The sequence below is a fragment of the Oncorhynchus gorbuscha genome, linkage group LG14 (genome assembly GCF_021184085.1).
Source record: "Oncorhynchus gorbuscha isolate QuinsamMale2020 ecotype Even-year linkage group LG14, OgorEven_v1.0, whole genome shotgun sequence".
NCBI classification, from domain to species: Eukaryota; Metazoa; Chordata; class Actinopteri; order Salmoniformes; family Salmonidae; genus Oncorhynchus; species Oncorhynchus gorbuscha.
Window position 1 is genome coordinate 30847765 of NC_060186.1, and position 20242 is coordinate 30868006.

Genomic DNA, 20242 nt, shown 5'->3' on the forward strand with positions numbered 1-20242 from the left:
GAGAGGAAATAACAAATGTTTTGTGAAGAGGTTGGTGTTATAATCCACACATGCAGTTCATCGCCTTTACCACTCGGATACCAAGTCCTGTGCTCTCGCTGTGGCAGTCAGCAATTTTCCCAGTGTTTGTGAATGTCAAAATCTTCCAGTGCCAAAATAAAGCACAGAAATGTAATTGTTACACGATGAGGATGGGATTCGAACCCATGCATGCAGAGCACAATGGATTAGCAGTCCATCGCCTTAACCCACTCGGCCACCTCATCCTGAATTTTGGTAGTGGCAAATGACTTTCAAAATCTGTAGTTGCTGTATGTAAACCCTTGATTGAAATCAATGAAAGTTAGGCAGAGCAATGGCAAGGCCATGTGTCGATCCCATCGAGACATTTAACAAACGTGTTGTAAACCCTAGATTGAAATCAATGAAAGTTTGGTAGAGCACTGGCAAGGCCATGTGTCGATCCCATCGAGACATTTAACAAACGTGTTGTCAGGCCGAGTGGTCTCAAGTGCTTGATTAAGTGTGTTGAGGTGTCGGTTCAAATCCCACCATTGAGGTTGCCCTTGGTGAAGCTATTCTTCAATACCTGAATCCTATTAGTCACTCTAGGATTGCGCAGGGATTCTATATTCATGTGGGGCCATGTAAGAGAGGAAATAACAAATGTTTTGTGAAGAGGTTGGTGTTATAATCCACACATGCAGTTCATCGCCTTCACCACTCAGATACCAAGTCCTGTGCTCTCGCTGTGGCAGTCAGCAATTTTACCAGTGTTTGTGAAAGTCAAAATCTTCCAGTGCCAAAATAAAGCACAGAAATGTAATTGTTACACAATGAGGATGGGATTCGAACCCATGCATGCAGAGCACAATGGATTAGCAGTCCATCGCCTTCACCACTCGGCCACCTCATCCTTTATGTTGAGTTGGCAAATGAATAAAAAAAACTGTAGTTGCTGTATGTAAACCCTAGATTGAAATCAATGAAAGTTCGGCAGAGCACTGGCAAGACCATGTGTCGATCCCATCGAGACATTTAACAAACGTGTTGTCAGGCCGTAAACCCTAGAGTGGTCTCAAGTGCTTGATTAAGTGTGTTGAGGTGTTGGTTCAAATCCCACCATTGAGGTTGCCCTTGGTGAAGCTATTCTTCAATACCTGAATCTTATTAGTCACTCTAGGATTGCGCAGGGATTCTATATTCATGTGGGGCCATGTGAGAGAGGAAATAATAAATGTTTTGTGAAGAGGTTGGTGTTATAATCCACACATGCAGTTCATCGCCTTCACCACTCAGAAAACAAGTCCTGTGCTCTCGCTGTGGCAGTCAGCAATTTTACCAGTGTTTGTGAATGTCAAAATCTTCCAGTGCCAAAATAAAGCACAGAAATGTAATTGTTACACGATGAGAATGGGATTCGAACCCATGCATGCAGTGCACAATGGATTAGCAGTCCATCACCTTCACCACTCGGCCACCTCATCCTGCATTTTGGTAGTGGCAAATGACTTTAAAAAACTGTAGTTGCTGTATGTAAACCCTTGATTGAAATCAATGAAAGTTAGGCAGAGCAATGGCAAGGCCATGTGTCGATCCCATCGAGACATTTAACAAACGTGTTGTAAACCCTAGATTGAAATCAATGAAGTTTGGTAGAGCACTGGCAAGGCCATGTGTCGATCCCATCGAGACATTTAACAAACGTGTTGTAAACCCTAGATTGAAATCAATGAAGTTTGGTAGAGCACTGGCAAGGCCATGTGTCGATCCCATCGAGACATTTAACAAACGTGTTGTCAGGCCGAGTGGTCTCAAGTGCTTGATTAAGTGTGTTGAGGTGTCGGTTCAAATCCCACCATTGAGGTTGCCCTTGGTGAAGCTATTCTTCAATACCTGAATCTTATTAGTCACTCTAGGATTGCGCAGGGATTCAATATTCATGTGGGGCCATGTAAGAGAGGAAATAACAAAAGTTTTGTGAAGAGGTTGGTGTTATAATCCACACATGCAGTTCATCGCCTTCACCACTCAGATACCAAGTCCTGTGCTCTCGCTGTGGCAGTCAGCAATTTTCCCAGTGTTTGTGAAAGTCAAAATCTTCCAGTGCCAAAATAAAGCACAGAAATGTAATTGTTACACGATGAGGATGGGATTCGAACCCATGCATGCAGAGCACAATGGATTAGCAGTCCATCGCCTTCACCACTCGGCCACCTCATCCTTTATGTTGAATTGGCAAATTAATAAAAAAAACTGTAGTTGCTGTATGTAAACCCTAGATTGAAATCAATGAAGTTTGGTAGAGCACTGGCAAGGCCATGTGTCGATCCCATCGAGACATTTAACAAACGTGTTGTCAGGCCGAGTGGTCTCAAGTGCTTGATTAAGTGTGTTGAGGTGTTGGTTCAAATCCCACCATTGAGGTTGCCCTTGGTGAAGCTATTCTTCAATACCTGAATCTTATTAGTCACTCTAGGATTGCGCAGGGATTCTATATTCATGTGGGGCCATGTGAGAGAGGAAATAATAAATGTTTTGTGAAGAGGTTGGTGTTATAATCCACACATGCAGTTCATCGCCTTCACCACTCAGAAAACAAGTCCTGTGCTCTCGCTGTGGCAGTCAGCAATTTTCCCAGTGTTTGTGAAATTAAAAATCTTATGTGCCAAAATAAAGCACAGAATTTTAATTGTTATACAATGAGATTCTAACACATGAATGCAGAGCACAATGGATTAGCAGCCCATCGCCTTCACCACTCAGATACCAAGTCCTGTGCTCTCGCTGTGGCAGTCAGCAATTTTCCCAGTGTTTGTGAAAGTCAAAATCTTCCAGTGCCAAAATAAAGCACAGAAATGTAATTGTTACACGATGAGGATTGGATTCGAACCCATGCATGCAGAGCACAATGGATTAGCAGTCCATCGCCTTAACAGCTCAGCCACCTCATCCTGCATTTTGGTAGTGGCAAATGACTTTAAAAAACGTTAGTTGCTGTATGTAAACCCTAGATTGAAATCAATGAAAGTTCGGCAGAGCAATGGCAAGGCCATGTGTCGATCCCATTGAGATATTTAACAAACGTAATGTTAGGCAGAGTGGTCTCAAGTGCTTGATTAAGTGTGTTGAGGTGTCGTTTCAAATCCCACCATTGAGGTTGCCCTTGGTGAAGCTATTCATCAATACCTGGATCTTATTAGTCACTCTAGGATTGCGCAGGGATTCAATATTCATGTGGGGCCATGTAAAAGAGGAAATAACAAATGTTTTGTGAAGAGGTTGGTGTTATAATCCACACATGCAGTTCATCGCCTTCACCACTCAGATACCAAGTCCTGTGCTCTCGCTGTGGCAGTCAGGAATTTTACCAGTGTTTGTGAAAGTCAAAATCTTCCAGTGCCAAAATAAAGCACAGAATTTTAATTGTTATACAATGATATTCTAACCCATGCATGCAGAGCACAATGGATTAGCAGTCCATCGCCTTAACCACTCAGATACCAAGTCCTGTGGACTCACTGTGGCAGTCAGCAATTTTCCCAGTGTTTGTGAAAGTCAAAATCTTCCAGTGCCAAAATAAAGCACAGAAATGTAATTGTTACACGATGAGGATGGGATTCAAACCCATGCATGCAGAGCACAATGGATTAGCAGTCCACCGCCTTAACCACCCAGATACCAAGTCCTGTGCACTCACTGTGGCAGTCAGCAATTTTCCCAGTGTTTGTGAAAGTCAAAATCTTCCAGTGCCAAAATAAAGCACAGAAATTTAATTGTTACACGATGAGGATGGGATTCGAAACCATGCATGCAGAGCACAATGGATTAGCAGTCTATCGCCTTAACCACTCAGATACCAAGAACTGTGCTCTTGCTGTGGCACTCAGCAATTTTCCCAGTGTTTGTGAAAGTCAAAATCTTCCAGTGCCAAAATAAAGCACAGAATTTTAATTGTTATACAATGAGATTCTAACCCATGCATGCAGAGCACAATGGATTAGCAGTCCATCGCCTTAACCACTCAGATACCAAGTCCTGTGCTCTCGCTGTGGCAGTCAGCAATTTTACCAGTTTTTGTGAAAGTCAAAATCTTCCAGTGCCAAAATAAAGCACAGAAATTTAATTGTTACACGATGAGGATGGGATTCGAACCCATGCATGCAGAGCACAATGGATTGGCAGTCTATCGCCTTAACCACTCAGATACATAGAACTGTGCTCTCGCTGTGGCAGTCAGCAATTTTCCCAGTGTTTGTGAAAGTCAAAATCTTCCAGTGCCAAAATAAAGCACAGAAATGTAATTGTTACACAATGAGGATGGGATTCGAACCCATGCATGCAGCGCACAATGGATTAGCAGTCCATCGCCTTAACCACTCAGATACCAAGTCCTGTGCTCTCGCTGTGGCAGTCAGGAATTTTACCAGTGTTTGTGAAAGTCAAAATCTTCCAGTGCCAAAATAAAGCACAGAATTTTAATTGTTATACAATGAGATTCTAACCCATGCATGCAGAGCACAAGGGATTAGCAGTCCATCGCCTTAACCACTCAGATACCAAGTCCTGTGGACTCACTGTGGCAGTCAGCAATTTTCCCAGTGTTTGTGAAAGTCAAAATCTTCCAGTGCCAAAATAAAGCACAGAAATGTAATTGTTACACGATGAGGATGGGATTCAAACCCATGCATGCAGAGCACAATGGATTAGCAGTCCACCGCCTTAACCACCCAGATACCAAGTCCTGTGCACTCACTGTGGCAGTCAGCAATTTTCCCAGTGTTTGTGAAAGTGGCAGCAATTTTCCCAGTGTTTGTGAAAGTCAAAATCTTCCAGTGCCAAAATAAAGCACAGAAATTTAATTGTTACAATGAGGATGGGATTAAACCATGCATGCAGAGCACAATGGATTAGCAGTCTATCGCCTTAACCACTCAGATACCAAGAAATGTGCTCTTGCTGTGGCACTCAGCAATTTTCCCAGTGTTTGTGAAAGTCAAAATCTTCCAGTGCCAAAATAAAGCACAGAATTTTAATTGTTATACAATGAGATTCTAACCCATGCATGCAGAGCACAATGGATTAGCAGTCCATCGCCTTAACCACTCAGATACCAAGTCCTGTGCTCTCGCTGTGGCAGTCAGCAATTTTACCAGTTTTTGTGAAAGTCAAAATCTTCCAGTGCCAAAATAAAGCACAGAAATTTAATTGTTACACGATGCGGATGGGATTCGAACCCATGCATGCAGAGCACAAGGGATTAGCAGTCCACCGCCTTAACCACTCAGATACCAAGTCCTGTGGACTCACTGTGGCAGTCAGCAATTTTCCCAGTGTTTGTGAAAGTCAAAATCTTCCAGTGCCAAAATAAAGCACAGAAATGTAATTGTTACACGATGAGGATGGGATTCAAACCCATGCATGCAGAGCACAATGGATTAGCAGTCCACCGCCTTAACCACCCAGATACCAAGTCCTGTGCACTCACTGTGGCAGTCAGCAATTTCCCCAGTGTTTGTGAAAGTCAAAATCTTCCAGTGCCAAAATAAAGCACAGAAATTTAATTGTTACACGATGAGGATGGGATTCGAAACCATGCATGCAGAGCACAATGGATTAGCAGTCTATCGCCTTAACCACTCAGATACCAAGAACTGTGCTCTTGCTGTGGCACTCAGCAATTTTCCCAGTGTTTGTGAAAGTCAAAATCTTCCAGTGCCAAAATAAAGCACAGAATTTTAATTGTTATACAATGAGATTCTAACCCATGCATGCAGAGCACAATGGATTAGCAGTCCATCGCCTTAACCACTCAGATACCAAGTCCTGTGCTCTCGCTGTGGCAGTCAGCAATTTTACCAGTTTTTGTGAAAGTCAAAATCTTCCAGTGCCAAAATAAAGCACAGAAATTTAATTGTTACACGATGAGGATGGGATTCGAACCCATGCATGCAGAGCACAATGGATTGGCAGTCTATCGCGTTAACCACTCAGATACAAAGAACTGTGCTCTTGCTGTGGCAGTCAGCAATTTTCCCAGTGTTTGTGAAAGTCTAAATCTTCCAGTGCCAAAATAAAGCACAGAAATGTAATTGTTACACGACGAGGATGGGATTCGAACCCATGCATGCAGCGCAAAATGGATTAGCAGTCCATCGCCTTAACCACTCAGATACCAAGAACTGTGCTCTCGCTGTGGCACTCAGCAATTTTCCCAGTGTTTGTGAAAGTCAAAATCTTCCAGTGCCAAAATAAAGCACAGAATTTTAATTGTTATACAATGAGATTCTAACCCATGCATGCAGAGCACAATGGATTAGCAGTCCATCGCCTTAACCACTCAGATACCAAGTCCTGTGCTCTCGCTGTGGCAGTCAGCAGTTTTACCAGTTTTCGTGAAAGTCAAAATCTTCCAGTGCCAAAATAAAGCACAGAAATTTAATTGTTACGCGATGAGGATGGGATTCGAACCCATGCATGCAGAGCACAATGGATTGGCAGTCTATCGCCTTAACCACTCAGATACCAAGAATTGTGCTCTCGCTGTGGCAGTCAGCAATTTTCCAAGTGTTTGTGAAAGTCAAAATCTTCCAGTGCCAAAATAAAGCCCAGGAATGTAATTGTTACACGATGAGGATGGGATTCAAACCCATGCATGCAGCGCACAATGGATTAGCAGTCCATCGCCTTAACCACTCGGCCACCTCATCCTAAATTTTCTCAGTGGCAAATGACTTTCAAAATCTGTAGTTGCTGTATGTAAACCCTTGATTGAAATCAATGAAAGTTTGGTAGAGCACTGGCAAGGCCATGTGTCGATCCCATTGAGACATTAAACAAACGTGTTGTCAGGCCGAGTGGTCTCAAGTGCTTGATTAAGTGTGTTGAGGTGTCGGTTCAAATCCCACCATTGAGGTTGCCCTTGGTGAAGCTATTCTTCAATACCTGAATCTTATTAGTCACTCTAGGATTGCACAGGGATTCTATATTCATGTGGGGCCATGTAAGAGAGGAAATAACAAATGTTTTGCGAAGAGGTTGGTGTTATAATCCACACATGCAGTTCATCGCCTTCACCACTCAGATACCAAGTCCTGTGCTCTCGCTGTGGCAGTCAGCAATTTTACCAGTGTTTGTGAAAGTCAAAATCTTCCAGTGCCAAAATAAAGCACAGAAATTTAAATGTTACACGATGAGGATGGGATTCGAACCCATGCATGCAGAGCACAATGGATTAGCAGTCTATCTCCTTAACCACTCAGATACCAAGAATTGTGCTCTCGCTGTGGCAGTCAGCAATTTTCCAAGTGTTTGTGAAAGTCAAAATCTTCCAGTGCCAAAATAAAGCCCAGGAATGTAATTGTTACACGATGAGGATGGGATTCGAACCCATGCATGCAGAGCACAATGGATTAGCAGTCTATCGCCTTAACCACTCAGATACCAAGAATTGTGCTCTCGCTGTGGCAGTCAGCAATTTTCCAAGTGTTTGTGAAAGTCAAAATCTTCCAGTGCCAAAATAAAGCCCAGGAATGTAATTGTTAAATGAGGATGGGAAACCCATGCATGCAGAGCAATGGATTAGCAGTCCATCGCCTTAACCATCGCCACCTCATCCTAAATTTTCTCAGTGGCAAATGACTTTCAAAATCTGTAGTTGCTGTATGTAAACCCTTGATTGAAATCAATGAAAGTTTGGTAGAGCACTGGCAAGGCCATGTGTCGATCCCATTGAGACATTAAACAAACGTGTTGTCAGGCCGAGTGGTCTCAAGTGCTTGATTAAGTGTGTTGAGGTGTCGGTTCAAATCCCACCATTGAGGTTGCCCTTGGTGAAGCTATTCTTCAATACCTGAATCTTATTAGTCACTCTAGGATTGCACAGGGATTCTATATTCATGTGGGGCCATGTAAGAGAGGAAATAACAAATGTTTTGTGAAGAGGTTGGTGTTATAATCCACACATGCAGTTCATCGCCTTCACCACTCAGATACCAAGTCCTGTGCTCTCGCTGTGGCAGTCAGCAATTTTACCAGTGTTTGTGAAAGTCAAAATCTTCCAGTGCCAAAATAAAGCACAGAAATTTAAATGTTACACGATGAGGATGGGATTCGAACCCATGCATGCAGAGCACAATGGATTAGCAGTCTATCTCCTTAACCACTCAGATACCAAGAATTGTGCTCTCGCTGTGGCAGTCAGCAATTTTCCAAGTGTTTGTGAAAGTCAAAATCTTCCAGTGCCAAAATAAAGCACAGAAATGTAATTGTTACACGATGAGGATGGGATTCGAACCCATGCATGCAGCGCACAATGGATTAGCAGTCCATCGCCTTAACCACTCGGCCACCTCATCCTAAATTTTCTTAGTGGCAAATGACTTTCAAAATCTGTAGTTGCTGTATGTAAACCCTTGATTGAAATCAATGAAAGTTTGGTAGAGCACTGGCAAGGCCATGTGTCGATCCCATTGAGACATTAAACAAACGTGTTGTCAGGCCGAGTGGTCTCAAGTGCTTGATTAAGTGTGTTGAGGTGTCGGTTCAAATCCCACCATTGAGGTTGCCCTTGGTGAAGCTATTCTTCAATACCTGAATCTTATTAGTCACTCTAGGATTGCACAGGGATTCTATATTCATGTGGGGCCATGTAAGAGAGGAAATAACAAATGTTTTGCGAAGAGGTTGGTGTTATAATCCACACATGCAGTTCATCGCCTTCACCACTCAGATACCAAGTCCTGTGCTCTCGCTGTGGCAGTCAGCAATTTTACCAGTGTTTGTGAAAGTCAAAATCTTCCAGTGCCAAAATAAAGCACAGAAATTTAAATGTTACACGATGAGGATGGGATACAAACCCATGCATGCAGAGCCCAATGGATTAGCAGTCCATCGCCTTAACCACTCAGATACCAAGTCCTGTGCTCTCGCTGTGGCAGTCAGCAATTTTCCAAGTGTTTGTGAAAGTCAAAATCTTCCAGTGCAAAAATAAAGCACAGAAATGTAATTGTTACACGATGAGGATGGGATTCGAAACCATGCATGCAGCGCACAATGGATTAGCAGTCCATCGCCTTAACCACTCGGACACCTCATCCTAAATTTTGTTAGTGGCAAATGACTTTCAAAATCTGTAGTTGCTGTATGTAAAACCCTTGATTGAAATCAATGAAAGTTTGGTAGAGCACTGGCAAGGCCATGTGTCGATCCCATTGAGACATTAAACAAACGTGTTGTCAGGCCGAGTGGTCTCAAGTGCTTGATTAAGTGTGTTGAGGTGTCGGTTCAAATCCCACCATTGAGGTTGCCCTTGGTGAAGCTATTCTTCAATACCTGAATCTTATTAGTCACTCTAGGATTGCACAGGGATTCTATATTCATGTGGGGCCATGTAAGAGAGGAAATAACAAATGTTTTGCGAAGAGGTTGGTGTTATAATCCACACATGCAGTTCATCGCCTTCACCACTCAGATACCAAGTCCTGTGCTCTCGCTGTGGCAGTCAGCAATTTTACCAGTGTTTGTGAAAGTCAAAATCTTCCAGTGCCAAAATAAAGCACAGAAATTTAAATGTTACACGATGAGGATGGGATTACAACCCATGCATGCAGAGCACAATGGATTAGCAGTCCATCGCCTTAACCACTCGGCCACCTCATCCTGAATTTTGGTAGTGGCAAATGACTTTCAAAAAACTGAAGTTGCTGTATGTAAACCCTTGATTGAAATCAATGAAAGTTAGGCAGAGCAATGGCAAGGCCATGTGTCGATCCCATCGAGACATTTAACAAACGTGTTGTAAACCCTAGATTGAAATCAATGAAGTTTGGTAGAGCACTGGCAAGGCCATGTGTCGATGCCATCGAGACATTTAACAAACGTGTTGTCAGGCCGAGTGGTCTCAAGTGCTTGATTAAGTGTGTTGAGGTGTCGGTTCAAATCCCACCATTGAGGTTACCCTTGGTGAAGCTATTCTTCAATACCTGAATCTTATTAGTCACTCTAGGATTGCGCAGGGATTCTATATTCATGTGGGGCCATGTAAGAGAGGAAATAACAAATGTTTTGTGAAGAGGTTGGTGTTATAATCCACACATGGAGTTCATCGCCTTTACCACTCGGATACCAAGTCCTGTGCTCTCGCTGTGGCAGTCAGCAATTTTTCCAGTGTTTGTGAAAGTCAAAATCTTCCAGTGCCAAAATAAAGCACAGAAATGTAATTGTTACACGATGAGGATGGGATTCGAACCCATGCATGCAGAGCACAATTGATTAGCAGTCCATCGCCTTAACCACTCGGCCATCTCATCCTGAATTTTGAATTGGCAAATTAATAAAAAAAACTGTAGTTGCTGTATGTAAACCCTAGATTGAAATCAATGAAAGTTTGGTAGAGCACTGGCAAGGCCATGTGTCGATCCCATCGAGACATTTAACAAACGTGTTGTCAGGCCGAGTGGTCTCAAGTGCTTGATTAAGTGTGTTGAGGTGTTCGGTTCAAATCCCACCATTGAGGTTGCCCTTGGTGAAGCTATTCTCAATACCTGAACCCTATTAGTCACTCTAGGATTGCGCAGGGATTCTATATTCATGTGGGGCCATGTAAGAGAGGAAATAACAAATGTTTTGTGAAGAGGTTGGTGTTATAATCCACACATGCAGTTCATTGTCTTCACCACTCAGATACCAAGTCCTGTGCTCTCGCTGTGGCACTCAGCAATTTTACAAGGGTTTGTGAAAGTCAAAATCATCCAGTGCCAAAATAAAGCACATAATTTTACTTGTTACAGGATGAGGATGGGACTCAAAATCATGCATGCAGAGCACAATGGTTAGCAGTCCATCGCCTTAACCACTCGGCCACCTCATCCTGTGTTTTTGAAGTGGCAAATGACTTTAAAAAACTGTAGTTGCTGTATGTAAACCCTAGATTGAAATCAATGAATGTTCGGCAGAGCAATGGCAAGGCCATGTGTCGATCCCATCGAGACATTTAACAAACATGTTGTCAGGCCGAGTGGTCACAAGTGTTTGATTAAGTGTGTTGAGGTGTCGGTTCAAATCCCACCATTGAGGTTGCCCTTGGTGAAGCTATTCTTCAATACCTGAATCTTATTAGTCACTCTAGGATTGCACAGGGATTCTATATTCATGTGGGGCCATGTAAGAGAGGAAATAACAAATGTTTTGCGAAGAGGTTGGTGTTATAATCCACACATGCAGTTCATCGCCTTCACCACTCAGGAGCAATTTTACCAGTGTTTGTGAAAGTCAAAATCTTCCAGTGCCAAAATAAAGCACAGAAATTTAAATGTTACACGATGAGGATGGGATTCGAACCCATGCATGCAGAGCACAATGGATTAGCAGTCTATCTCCTTAACCACTCAGATACCAAGAATTGTGCTCTCGCTGTGGCAGTCAGCAATTTTCCAAGTGTTTGTGAAAGTCAAAATCTTCCAGTGCCAAAATAAAGCCCAGGAATGTAATTGTTACACGATGAGGATGGGATTCGAACCCATGCATGCAGAGCACAATGGATTAGCAGTCTATCGCCTTAACCACTCAGATACCAAGAATTGTGCTCTCGCTGTGGCAGTCAGCAATTTTCCAAGTGTTTGTGAAAGTCAAAATCTTCCAGTGCCAAAATAAAGCCCAGGAATGTAATTGTTACACGATGAGGATGGGATTCAAACCCATGCATGCAGCGCACAATGGATTAGCAGTCCATCGCCTTAACCACTCGGCCACCTCATCCTAAATTTTCTCAGTGGCAAATGACTTTCAAAATCTGTAGTTGCTGTATGTAAACCCTTGATTGAAATCAATGAAAGTTTGGTAGAGCACTGGCAAGGCCATGTGTCGATCCCATTGAGACATTAAACAAACGTGTTGTCAGGCCGAGTGGTCTCAAGTGCTTGATTAAGTGTGTTGAGGTGTCGGTTCAAATCCCACCATTGAGGTTGCCCTTGGTGAAGCTATTCTTCAATACCTGAATCTTATTAGTCACTCTAGGATTGCACAGGGATTCTATATTCATGTGGGGCCATGTAAGAGAGGAAATAACAAATGTTTTGCGAAGAGGTTGGTGTTATAATCCACACATGCAGTTCATCGCCTTCACCACTCAGATACCAAGTCCTGTGCTCTCGCTGTGGCAGTCAGCAATTTTACCAGTGTTTGTGAAAGTCAAAATCTTCCAGTGCCAAAATAAAGCACAGAAATTTAAATGTTACACGATGAGGATGGGATTCAAACCCATGCATGGGAACCCATGCATGCAGAGCACAATGGATTAGCAGTCTATCTCCTTAACCACTCAGATACCAAGAATTGTGCTCTCGCTGTGGCAGTCAGCAATTTTCCAAGTGTTTGTGAAAGTCAAAATCTTCCAGTGCCAAAATAAAGCACAGAAATGTAATTGTTACACGATGAGGATGGGATTCGAACCCATGCATGCAGCGCACAATGGATTAGCAGTCCATCGCCTTAACCACTCGGCCACCTCATCCTAAATTTTCTTAGTGGCAAATGACTTTCAAAATCTGTAGTTGCTGTATGTAAACCCTTGATTGAAATCAATGAAAGTTTGGTAGAGCACTGGCAAGGCCATGTGTCGATCCCATTGAGACATTAAACAAACGTGTTGTCAGGCCGAGTGGTCTCAAGTGCTTGATTAAGTGTGTTGAGGTGTCGGTTCAAATCCCACCATTGAGGTTGCCCTTGGTGAAGCTATTCTTCAATACCTGAATCTTATTAGTCACTCTAGGATTGCACAGGGATTCTATATTCATGTGGGGCCATGTAAGAGAGGAAATAACAAATGTTTTGTGAAGAGGTTGGTGTTATAATCCACACATGCAGTTCATCGCCTTCACCACTCAGATACCAAGTCCTGTGCTCTCGCTGTGGCAGTCAGCAATTTTACCAGTGTTTGTGAAAGTCAAAATCTTCCAGTGCCAAAATAAAGCACAGAAATTTAAATGTTACACGATGAGGATGGGATACAAACCCATGCATGCAGAGCCCAATGGATTAGCAGTCCATCGCCTTAACCACTCAGATACCAAGTCCTGTGCTCTCGCTGTGGCAGTCAGCAATTTTCCAAGTGTTTGTGAAAGTCAAAATCTTCCAGTGCAAAAATAAAGCACAGAAATGTAATTGTTACACGATGAGGATGGGATTCGAAACCATGCATGCAGCGCACAATGGATTAGCAGTCCATCGCCTTAACCACTCGGACACCTCATCCTAAATTTTGTTAGTGGCAAATGACTTTCAAAATCTGTAGTTGCTGTATGTAAAACCCTTGATTGAAATCAATGAAAGTTTGGTAGAGCACTGGCAAGGCCATGTGTCGATCCCATTGAGACATTAAACAAACGTGTTGTCAGGCCGAGTGGTCTCAAGTGCTTGATTAAGTGTGTTGAGGTGTCGGTTCAAATCCCACCATTGAGGTTGCCCTTGGTGAAGCTATTCTTCAATACCTGAATCTTATTAGTCACTCTAGGATTGCACAGGGATTCTATATTCATGTGGGGCCATGTAAGAGAGGAAATAACAAATGTTTTGCGAAGAGGTTGGTGTTATAATCCACACATGCAGTTCATCGCCTTCACCACTCAGATACCAAGTCCTGTGCTCTCGCTGTGGCAGTCAGCAATTTTACAAGGGTTTGTGAAAGTCAAAATCATCCAGTGCCAAAATAAAGCACATAATTTTACTTGTTACAGGATGAGGATGGGACTCAAAATCATGCATGCAGAGCACAATGGTTAGCAGTCCATCGCCTTAACCACTCGGCCACCTCATCCTGTGTTTTTGAAGTGGCAAATGACTTTAAAAAACTGTAGTTGCTGTATGTAAACCCTAGATTGAAATCAATGAATGTTCGGCAGAGCAATGGCAAGGCCATGTGTCGATCCCATCGAGACATTTAACAAACATGTTGTCAGGCCGAGTGGTCACAAGTGTTTGATTAAGTGTGTTGAGGTGTTCGGTTCAAATCCCACCATTGAGGTTGCCCTTGGTGAAGCTATTCTCAATACCTGAATCCTATTAGTCACGCTAGGATTGCGCAGGGAATCTATATTGATTTTGGGCCATGTAAGAGAGGAAATAACAAATGTTTCGTGAAGAGGTTAGTGTTATAATCCACACATGCAGTTCATCGCCTTCACCACTCAGATACCAAGTCCTGTGCTCTCGCTGTGGCAGTCAGCAATTTTACCAGTTTTTGTGAAAGTCAAAATCTTCCAGTGCCAAAATAAAGCACAGAAATTTTATTGTTACACGATGAGGATGGGATTCGAACCCATGCATGCAGAGCACAATGGATTAGCAGTCTATCTATCGCCTTTACCACTCAGATACCAAGAACTGTGCTCTTGCTGTGGCAGTCAGCAATTTTCCCAGTGTTTGTGAAAGTCAAAATCTTCCAGTTCCAAAATAAAGCACAGAATTTTAATTGTTATACAATGAGATTCTAACCCATGCATGCAGAGCACAATGGATTAGCAGTCCATCTCCTTAACCATTCAGCCACCTCATCCTGTATTTTGAAGTGGCAAATTAATTTAAAAAACTGTAGTTGCTGTATGTAAACCCTAGATTGAAATCAATGAAAGTTAGGCAGAGCAATGGCAAGGCCATGTGTCGATCCCATCGAGACATTTAACAAATGTGTTGTCAGGCCGAGTGGTCTCAAGTGCTTGATTAAGTGTGTTTAGGTGTTCGGTTCAAATCCCACCATTGAGGTTGCGCTTGGTGAAGCTATTCTCAATACCTGAATCCTATTAGTCACTCTAGGATTGCGCAGGGATTCTATATTCATGTGGGGCCATGTAAGAGTGGAAATAACAAATGTTTTGTGAAGAGGTTGGTGTTATAATCCACACATGCAGTTCATCGCCTTCACCACTCAGATACCAAGTCCTGTGCTCTCGCTGTGGGAGTCAGGAATTTTACCAGTGTTTGTGAAAGTCAAAATCTTCCAGTGCCAAAATAAAGCACAGAAATGTAATTGTTACACGATGAGGATGGGATTCAAACCCATGCATGCAGAGCACAATGAATTAGCAGTCCATCGCCTTAACCACTCAGCCACCTCATCCTTTATTTTGAATTGGCAAATTAATTAAAAAAACTGTAGTTGCTGTATGTAAACCCTAGATTGAAATCAATGAAAGTTTGGTAGAGCACTGGCAAGGCCATGTGTCGATCCCATCGAGACATTTAACAAACGTGTTGTCAGGCCGAGTGGTCTCAAGTGCATGATTAAGTGTGTTGAGGTGTTCGGTTCAAATCCCACCATTGAGGTTGCCCTTGGTGAAGCTATTCTCAATACCTGAATCCTATTAGTCACTCTAGGATTGCGCAGGGATTCTATATTCATGTGGGGCCATGTAAGAGAGGAAATAACAAATGTTTTGTGAAGAGGTTGGTGTTATAATCCACACATGCAGTTCATCGCCTTCACCACTCAGATACCAAGTCTTGTGCTCTCGCTGTGGCAGTCAGGAATTTTACCAGTGTTTGTGAAAGTCAAAATCTTCCAGTGCCAAAATAAAGCACAGTAATTTAATTGCTACACAATGAGGATGGGATTCGAACCCATGCATGCAGAGCACAATGGATTAGCAGTCCAGCGCCTTAACCACTCAGATACCAAATAATGTGTTCTCGCTGTGGCAGTCAGCAATTTTACCAGTGTTTGTGAAAGTCAAAATCTTCCAGTGCCAAAATAAAGCACAGAAATGTAATTGTTACACGATGAGGATGGGATCTGAACCCATTCATGCAGAGCACAATGATTTAGCATTCCATCACCTTAACCACTCAGATACCAAGTCCTGTGCTCTCGCTGTAGCAGTCAGCAATTTTACCAGTGTTTGTGAAAGTCAAAATCTTCCAGTGCCAAAATAAAGCACAGAAATTTAATTGTTACACAATGAGGATGGGATTCGAACCCATGCATGCAGAGCACAATGGATTAGCAGTCCATCGCCTTAACCACTCGGCCACCTCATCCTGAATTTTGGTAATGGCAAATGACTTTCAAAATCTGTAGTTGCTGTATGTAAACCCTTGATTGAAATCAATGAAAGTTAGGCAGAGCAATGGCAAGGCCATGTGTTGATCCCATCGAGACATTTAACAAACGTGTTGTCAGGCCGAGTGGTCTCAAGTGCTTGATTAAGTGTGTTGAGGTGTTCGGTTCAAATCCCACCATTGAGGTTGCCCTTGGTGAAGCTATTCTTCAATACCTGAATCCTATTAGTCACTCTAGGATTGCGCAGTGATTCTATATTCATGTGGGGCCATGTAAGAGAGGAAATAACAAATGTTTTGTGAAGAGGTTGGTGTTATAATCCACACATGCAGTTCATCGCCTTCACCACTCAGATACCAAGTCCTGTGCTCTCCCTGTGGCAGTCAGCAATTTTACCAGTGTTTGTGAAAGTCAAAATCTTCCAGTGCCAAAATAAAGCACAGAAATGTAATTGTTATACAATGAGATTCTAACCCATGCATGCAGAGCACAATGGATTAGCAGTCCATCGCCTTAACCACTCAGATACCAAGTCCTGTGCTCTCGCTGTGGCAGTCAGCAATTTTACCAGTGTTTGTGAAAGTCAAAATCTTCCAGTGACAAAGTAAAGCACATAATTTTAATTGTTACACGATGAGGATGGGATTCGAACCCATGCATGCAGAGCACAATGGATTAGCAATCCATTGCCTTAACCACTCGGCCACCTCATCCTGTGTTTTTGAAGTGGCAAATGACTTAAAAAAACTGTAGTTGCTGTATGTAAACCCTAGATTGAAATCAATGAAAGTTCGGCAGAGCAATGGCAAGGCCATGTGTCGATCCCATCGAGACATTTAACAAACATGTAGTCAGGCCGAGTGGTCTCAAGTGCTTGATTAAGTGTGTTGAGGTGTTCGGTTCAAATCCCACCATTGAGGTTGCCCTTGGTGAAGCTATTCTCAATACCTGAATCCTATTAGTCACACTAGGATTGCGCAGGGAATCTATATTCATTTTGGGCCATGTAAGAGAGGAAATAACAAATGTTTTGTGAAGAGGTTAGTGTTATAATCCACACATGCAGTTCATCGCCTTCACCACTCAGATACCAAGTCCTGTGCTCTCGCTGTGGCAGTCAGCAATTTTACCAGTGTTTGTGAAAGTCAAAATCTTCCAGTGCCAAAATAAAGCACAGAAATTTAATTGTTACACGATGAGGATGGGATTCGAACCCATGCATGCAGAGCACAATGGATTAGCAGTCTATCACCTTAACCACTCAGATACCAAGTCCTGTGCTCTCGCTGTGGCAGTCAGCTATTTTACCAGTGTTTGTGAAAGTCAAAATCTTCCAGTGCCAAAATAAAGCAGAGAAATGTAATTGTTACACGATGAGGATGGGACTCGAACCCATGCATTCAGAGCACAATGGATGAGCAGTCCATCGCCTTAACCACTCGGCCACCTCATCCTGAATTTTTGTAGTGGCAAATGACTTTCAAAAAACTGTAGTTGCTGTATGTAACCCTTGATTGAAATCAATGAACGTTAGGCAGAGCAATGGCAAGGCCATGTGTCGATCCCATCGAGACATTTAACAAACGTGTTGTAAACCCTAGATTGAAATCAATGAAGTTTGGTAGAGCACTGGCAAGGCCATGTGTCGATCCCATCGAGACATTTAACAAACGTGTTGTCAGGCCGAGTGGTCTCAAGTGCTTGATTAAGTGTGTTGAGGTGTCGGTTCAAATCCCACCATTGAGGTTACCCTTGGTGAAGCTATTCTTCAATACCTGAATCTTATTAGTCACTCTAGGATTGCGCAGGGATTCTATATTCATGTGGGGCCATGTAAGAGAGGAAATAACAAATGTTTCGTGAAGAGGTTGGTGTTATAATCCACACATGCAGTTCATCGCCTTTACCACTCAGATACCAAGTCCTGTGCTCTCGCTGTGGCAGTCAGCAATTTTACAAGGGTTTGTTTAAGTCAAAATCTTCCAGTGCCAAAATAAAGCACAGAATTGTACTTGTTATACGATGAGGATGGGATTCAAACCCATGCATGCAGAGCACGATGGATTAGCAGTCCATCGCCTTAAACACTAGGCCACCTCATCCTGCATTTTGGTAGTGGCAAATGACTTTTAAAAAACTGTAGTTGATGTATGTAAACCCTTGATTGAAATCAATGAAAGTTTGTTCGAGCACTGGCAAGGCCATGTGTCGATCCCATCGAGACATTTAACAAACGTGTTGTCAGGGATTCTATATTCATGTGGGGCCATGTAAGAGAGGAAATAACAAATGTTTTGTGAAGAGGTTGGTGTTATAATCCACACATGCAGTTCATCGCCTTCACCACTCAAATACCAAGTCCTGTGCTCTCGCTGTGGCAGTCAGCAATTTTACCAGTGTTTGTGAAAGTCAAAATCTTCCGGTGCCAAAATAAAGCACAGAATTTTAATTGTTATACAATGAGATTCTAACCCATGCATGCAGAGCACAATCGATTAGCAGTCCATCTCCTTAACCATTCAGCCACCTCATCCTGTATTTTGAAGTGGCAAATTAATTTAAAAAACTGTAGTTGCTGTATGTAAACCCTAGATTGAAATCAATGAAAGTTAGGCAGAGCAATGGCAAGGCCATGTGTCGATCCCATCGAGACATTTAACAAATGTGTTGTCAGGCCGAGTGGTCTCAAGTGCTTGATTAAGTGTGTTTAGGTGTTCGGTTCAAATCCCACCATTGAGGTTGCGCTTGGTGAAGCTATTCTCAATACCTGAATCCTATTAGTCACTCTAGGATTGCGCAGGGATTCTATATTCATGTGGGGCCATGTAAGAGTGGAAATAACAAATGTTTTGTGAAGAGGTTGGTGTTATAATCCACACATGCAGTTCATCGCCTTCACCACTCAGATACCAAGTCCTGTGCTCTCGCTGTGGGAGTCAGGAATTTTACCAGTGTTTGTGAAAGTCAAAATCTTCCAGTGCCAAAGTAAAGCACAGAAATTTAATTGCTACACGATGAGGATGGGATTCGAACCAATGCATGCAGAGCACAATGGATAAGCAGTCCATCGCCTTAACCACTCAGATAACAAGTCCTGTGCTCTCGCTGCGGCCGTCAGCAATTTTCCCAGTGTTTGTGAAAGTCAAAATCTTCCAGTGCCAAAATAAAGCACAGAAATGTAATTGTTACACGATGAGGATGGGATTCAAACCCATGCATGCAGAGCACAATGAATTAGCAGTCCATCGCCTTAACCACTCAGCCACCTCATCCTTTATTTTGAATTGGCAAATTAATTAAAAAAACTGTAGTTGCTGTATGTAAACCCTAGATTGAAATGAATGAAAGTTTGGTAGAGCACTGGCAAGGCCATGTGTCGATCCCATCGAGACATTTAACAAACGTGTTGTCAGGCCGAGTGGTCTCAAGTGCATGATTAAGTGTGTTGAGGTGTTCGGTTCAAATCCCACCATTGAGGTTGCCCTTGGTGAAGCTATTCTCAATACCTGAATCCTATTAGTCACTCTAGGATTGTGCAGGGATTCTATATTCATGTGGGGCCATGTAAGAGAGGAAATAACAAATGTTTTGTGAAGAGGTTGGTGTTATAATCCACACATGCAGTTCATCGCCTTCACCACTCAGATACCAAGTCTTGTGCTCTCGCTGTGGCAGTCAGGAATTTTACCAGTGTTTGTGAAAGTCAAAATCTTCCAGTGCCAAAATAAAGCACAATAATTTAATTGCTACACGATGAGGATGGGATTCGAACCCATGCATGCAGAGCACAATGGATTAGCAGTCCAGCGCCTTAACCACTCAGATACCAAATAATGTGTTCTCGCTGTGGCAGTCAGCAATTTTACCAGTGTTTGTGAAAGTCAAAATCTTCCAGTGCCAAAATAAAGCACAGAAATGTAATTGTTACACGATGAGGATGGGATCTGAACCCATTCATGCAGAGCACAATGATTTAGCAGTCCATCGCCTTAACCACTCAGATACCAAGTCCTGTGCTCTCGCTGTAGCAGTCAGCAATTTTACCAGTGTTTGTGAAAGTCAAAATCTTCCAGTGCCAAAATAAAGCACAGAAATTTAATTGTTACACAATGAGGATGGGATTCGAACCCATGCATGCAGAGCACAATGGATTAGCAGTCCATCGCCTTAACCACTCGGCCACCTCATCCT

At 42.7% G+C, this 20242-nt stretch overlaps 8 non-coding genes across 8 annotated transcripts; all 8 read right to left on the reverse strand.

Annotated features, from left to right (window-relative positions):
* Positions 1 to 183: 183 nt before the first annotated feature.
* Positions 184 to 266, reverse strand: trnas-gcu. The gene has a single exon. It is a non-coding gene; the product is annotated as a tRNA-Ser (tRNA).
* A 568-nt stretch (positions 267 to 834) lies between these two features.
* Positions 835 to 916, reverse strand: trnas-gcu. The gene has a single exon. It is a non-coding gene; the product is annotated as a tRNA-Ser (tRNA).
* A 1225-nt stretch (positions 917 to 2141) lies between these two features.
* Positions 2142 to 2223, reverse strand: trnas-gcu. Its single transcript has one exon. It is a non-coding gene; the product is annotated as a tRNA-Ser (tRNA).
* A 6052-nt stretch (positions 2224 to 8275) lies between these two features.
* Positions 8276 to 8357, reverse strand: trnas-gcu. The gene has a single exon. It is a non-coding gene; the product is annotated as a tRNA-Ser (tRNA).
* A 4072-nt stretch (positions 8358 to 12429) lies between these two features.
* On the reverse strand, positions 12430 to 12511 carry trnas-gcu. Its single transcript has one exon. It is a non-coding gene; the product is annotated as a tRNA-Ser (tRNA).
* Positions 12512 to 15947: 3436 nt separating this feature from the next.
* On the reverse strand, positions 15948 to 16029 carry trnas-gcu. The gene has a single exon. It is a non-coding gene; the product is annotated as a tRNA-Ser (tRNA).
* A 653-nt stretch (positions 16030 to 16682) lies between these two features.
* Positions 16683 to 16764, reverse strand: trnas-gcu. Its single transcript has one exon. It is a non-coding gene; the product is annotated as a tRNA-Ser (tRNA).
* A 3394-nt stretch (positions 16765 to 20158) lies between these two features.
* trnas-gcu lies at positions 20159 to 20240 on the reverse strand. The gene has a single exon. It is a non-coding gene; the product is annotated as a tRNA-Ser (tRNA).
* Positions 20241 to 20242: the final 2 nt, after the last annotated feature.